This window comes from Myotis brandtii, unplaced genomic scaffold (assembly GCF_000412655.1).
Source record: "Myotis brandtii unplaced genomic scaffold, ASM41265v1 scaffold120, whole genome shotgun sequence".
Classification (NCBI taxonomy): domain Eukaryota; kingdom Metazoa; phylum Chordata; class Mammalia; order Chiroptera; family Vespertilionidae; genus Myotis; species Myotis brandtii.
This window is the reverse complement of record NW_005354174.1, coordinates 2,690,129-2,695,164: the sequence shown is the minus strand read 5'-3', so window position 1 is coordinate 2,695,164 and position 5,036 is coordinate 2,690,129. Positions and strand designations below refer to the sequence as shown.

Here is a 5,036-nt window from a genome sequence, read left to right as displayed (position 1 = left end):
TAAAAATCATCATTAATCCCTAAGCCCAAAGATAATGGCTGTTGACGTTTTGGGATCTATTCCTTCAGTCTTTTTTCTATAGTCAGGGACAATTTCAAGGGCAGGGACATGTGCAGTCACACAGGACTCGCGTTCAGAAGGGCCCTGCAGTTGGTATGAGGCTCTACGATTGCTGCCTTGGCATTATTGATCATTTTTGAACAAGAGGTACTGCGTTTCATTTTGCACTGGGCCCTACAAATTATGTAGCTGGTTCTGTCAACAGATGTTCATACACACACACATACTGATTATATATGCATATACATAGGTTACATACATAAACATGTATTATATACAGCCGTAATCTTTATAACCTGTGCCATTAAAATCCTAAATGTCTTTGTAAAGTTATTTTTAGTACTCTATAGTATTTCATCATATGGAAACATAATCAGTTATTTATGTTCCTATTTTTGCAACCTAGATTATTTAAAATTATGTATTGTTATAAATAATGATGAGAAACACCTTTTTGCATTATTTTTAAAATGTATGTCTCATCATTTCCTGAAAATAACATCCCAGAAGTAAAACGGAAGGGATAAAGGACATAAGCTTTTTTGAATTTTGCCAAAGAGCTTTGCAGAAGGGTTGCTATTATCAACAGAGGGTAAGAAACTCCCTCTTCATACTCTCAGCAGCAAAAAATATAACTGGAAAAAATATTTGATAATTGAATAAGTTAAAATATGCCCTGGCTGGGTAGCTCAGTTGGTTAGAGCATCATCGCAATATGCCAAGGCTATGGGTTTGATCCCTGGTCAGGGCACACATAAGAATTACCCAATGAATGCGTAAATAAACAGAACAACCAATCAATGTTTCTCTCTTTCTCCTTCTCTCTCTCTCTCTCTCTCTCTCTCATCAACCAATCAATAAAAAGAAGTTAAAATATTATTCAATTACCTTAATTTCCATTTCTTTGCTAATAAAAGGTTTTTTTAATTTTTAAAAATTTTTATTGATTTCAGAGAGGAAGGGAGAGGGAGAGAGAGAGAGAGAAACATCAATGATGAGAGAGAATCATTGATCGACTGCCTCCTACACGTCCCCTACTGGGCATCAAGCCAGCCCACAACCTGGGCATGCACCCTGACCAAGAGTCAAACTGTGACCTCCTTGTTCATAGGTCGACGGTCAACCATTGAGCCACACCCGCAGGGCAGAAGTTTTAAAATATATATTTATTATTCAGGGAAAAGAATATTTTCTTTTTCTCATGACAGGGAAGAGGTGGCAGCACGTGCCTACGAAAGGGTGTATCGAGGTTTGACAAGCACAGCAGGTAGTCGGTGGGTCCAGGTGTCCCTCACATTTGCTTCCTCCGTTAGGAGGCCTGGGGGTGGGGTGGGGGCTGCCCTGCCTACGAGGGAATCCCAGATTCCAAAGCAAAGCTGGAACACGGGAGAGAGGTGAATGCATATCTTCTGTGGAAAGTGTTGCCGGACCCCAGGAGCACAAGGCGTGGAATTTGAGGCAGAGGCAGACCCTGGAAAAAAAACAAAACTCAGATCACTGGAGAGCGAGTGTTGGCTGCTGCAGGGCAGGAGGCAGGAGGGAAGGGTGGAGAGGGCACAGAGGGCACAGAAGATGTGAGGTGCCCCTAACCCCAGGCAGACTGCCTCCTATAACCACGGCTCCCTCCTAAGACGTGGGTAGGTGACAGAGTGAGGAAGGAGGAGGGGGAATGAAGGTGAGAAAAAGGTCAGGGCAGAGGAGAAACCTTCACCAGAAAGGGAGTGATACTGAATTAAGCATTATTTTAGAGAGTTGAGGGGAAGCTTTATTATTAGTGCAGTCAGCACCGCGGAGCAGCACCGATAACAACCTGCAACCTGCAGAGCTGCTGGTGGGAAGCGGGGAGCCTGAGCTGAGCTTCCTGGCTCCTCTGAGGATGCGGACAGGCCAGGAGGGGCTGGGCCTGGATAAGGCAGGCGGTGCCACCGGGAGCGGGAGAAATGTAGTAACCAGACCAAGTATAGCAACGTTTTCAAATTCCTGAGCTCAGGGTCCTGGAGCTGGAACATATGACTGCTCCCTACACCCTTCAAGTTGTATCCCTCCACTCCACTCCCAGTGGAGTCTTTTTTCTTTTTTTAATATATTTTTTATTGCCTGGCCGGCATGGCTCAGTGTGGTTGAGCATCGACCTATGAACCAGGAGATCATGGTTCAATTCCCGGTAAAGACATATGCCTGGGTTTTTATTGATTTCAGAGAGGAAGAGAGAGATAGAAACATTAATACATCAATGATGAGAGAGAATCATTGATCGATCGGCTGCTTCCTGCATGCCCTCTACTGGGGATCGAGCCTCCAACCCAGGCATGTGCCCTGCTTGGGAATCTAACTATGACCTCGTGGCTCATAGGTCAAGGCTCAACCACTAAGTCAGGCCAGCCAGGCCCAGTGGAGTCCTGACCCAACTACTCAGACCTACAGCAAGCTGGCCTGGAATGAACTCCATAAAGAGAAGCAGCGGTTACAGGGCCATCTCTCTTTTAACCCCACTCCCACCTGCATATAAAAATGATCACACCCTCTATCCCTCCCCTTGTCTTACTCTGCCAGTCACCTAGGGGTCAAGGGTAGCCTGAAATGGAGCTGAGGTCCTTCAGGGGCATGGGTGAGAGAGGGTACAGCCCTCACTCAGAGACAAAGACAGAATGTGTATCCCACCTGGCCTGGTGAAGCTGAGAGCCGGCTATAATCTCCAAGGAAATGGGGGGGGGGGTTCCCTCAAAATGAATGCTCTATTCCAGAGGGGCCGGGAGCAAAGTTCTCGGGGGACCCAGGCATCAGTGCAGGACTGTCACATCCCTCGGGGACTAGAGGCAGCTCCACGTCTCAGGTGGGGTTACGGAGGGTTGGGGCAGACATAAGGGCTCCCTTGGCCCTTCCTCAATTAAAGCCAGCGGTTGTGCTGGGAAGGAAACGTATAAAACAGACCCCACCCCTGTCCCACCCTGTCCAGAACCCCCATCATAGGAACGCCTAAAGAAAAGTTTCAAGCTTTGTTAATTTTTTTCTTTTTCCTTTCTTAAAAAAAAAAAGTAAATTAAACTGCCAACAATGTGGCTGGGCTGGAAAAGTGGGGTAGCCACAACCAGGCCATTCAAAAAATAAAAAAGCGGGAGGGAGTGAACTGTAAACAGCAATCACCGCGCCAGAGAGGGGGCTAGGGAGGTATTAGGGCCTGTGCCACAGAGGCAGCGGCCGACCTGATTTCAGCCAAAGCCAGGGAGCTGCTGCTTGCTGAGTATAGTCACCCCAACAGATGTACCCCCTGCCCCCACTCCTGCCTCTCCCTAATGAAGAGGAAGTGTAGGAAAGAAGAGCTCAGCTGGAAATTTCCAGCATCCCAACCCGCACACCTGCAGGCCCAGGGGGAGCCCACACCTTTAAGGTGGGCTCAGCAAGGTGTTGCTGGCACGGAGGCCCCGTCTTCCCCAGGGACCTCGGTGACGGCCAGTTATTGGCTCGTTGTTTCTAGGGTTTGGGTCCCACCCTTACTATTTCTTTAGGATGTCACCTCCCCGAAGCTGCCCTCTCAAGGTTGAGAGGCAGCAGGCCTGCCTGCTCAGGGTCCCTGGTTTTGGAGGCGGGGAAGGAGGACAGATTTCTCCCTCCAGGCTGATCCTCTAGAGAAGGTGAATATGTTCGCGCTTTCTGCAAATGTCTGCAACCAGAGACCCTGGGCAGGAGATTAGATATAGGGATGGGGACTTTCCCAACAGACATCGTAGGGGGAGAAATCAGGCAAAAGAAGGGAATCCGGGTTTCCCACCTGACAGGCTCCTGACAGCCCGCCGAGACCTACATCTCTTCCACGCCGTGCGAGAAGATCATGACAAGGCCCGGCTGCTGCACCATGTCATCGCCCATGTGCTGGTTCTCACAGGCCATCACCACAACAGCCTGCTTGCCAGGGATGCGCTTGGCCACGTAGTTCTTATAGCACCGCCGGTTCATCTGTCTGGTCTCTAGCGTGGCCAGACCCTGGGGCCAGCTGCGCTCGTGGGCGTTTTCTATCAGCTCGGGGACGATGGAGGCGGGGCAGCCACTCTCCACCAGGGAGCGCTCGATGGCCGCCTGGAGGGCAGCGTCCGGGGTGGAGATCATCCCGCCCCAGCGGGTCACTCTGGCTGGCTGCAGGGAGTTCACCCACTGCAGGACCTCACTGCCCCCACGGGTCTCCTCCAGGTGTTGGCGGTCGGGGCTGGCGCTGCGCCCTGCAGCCAGGTGTGCCTTCAGCTGCCGGATGGCTCGCTTCTGCTCCGCCAGCTGGTTTCGTGGTCGGCCGAGGTCTTCTCCAGCTCGGCGATGCGCGCCTGCTGCTGCTGGACCACCGCGCGCAGGTGCGCGATGCGGCGGTGGCTGGGCAGCTCGTCTTTGGGCATCTCCAGGCCGTCGCCCTGTTCGCAGGTCACAGGCCGCCTTGGGTTGTGCTCGCAGTCGCTGAGGTGAGACCGGAGGTTGTCAAGCCGGACCACAGCACTGCAGCCAAAGACCGCGTTGTCGCAGGTGATCTGCAGCTTGGACAGCATGTTCTGCAGGATCCGAGGTACCGGGCTCAGGTCGGCAGCCGTCACGACGCTGCGGTCCACCGGACACGTGTGCTGCTGAGAGAACCACTGGGTGATGCAGGCGTTGCAGAAGGCATGCTCACAGCGCGGGGCCTGCACGGGCTCCTCCAGGACTCCGCTGCAGATAGGACAGATCAGGTCTTCGTCGACATCCCCCTGGAAGCGGGATACGTCATACCCCATGGCTCATCACTGACAGCAGGCCCTTGCGGGTGTTGGGGGGCAGGTTCCCTGTTCACGAGGCCCCAAGCCCGATGCCTCCACTCAGTGCCACTCAGGAGACGCTTCCCGTAACCGAACCTGTTGGCTCTTCTGCATCTGAAGTCTTCCTTCCCGGTCTGTAGCTCCATCACCACGGGGATGGATGTGATGTCACAATCAGGAGCGCTCCCCTGGAAGCAGTCTGGG

General features: G+C 51.9%; 1 pseudogene; it reads right to left on the bottom strand.

Moving 5' to 3' along the window:
• Positions 1–3,858: 3,858 nt before the first annotated feature.
• Positions 3,859–4,811, bottom strand: LOC102257760 (annotated as a pseudogene).
• Between the last annotated feature and the right edge of the window lie 225 nt (positions 4,812–5,036).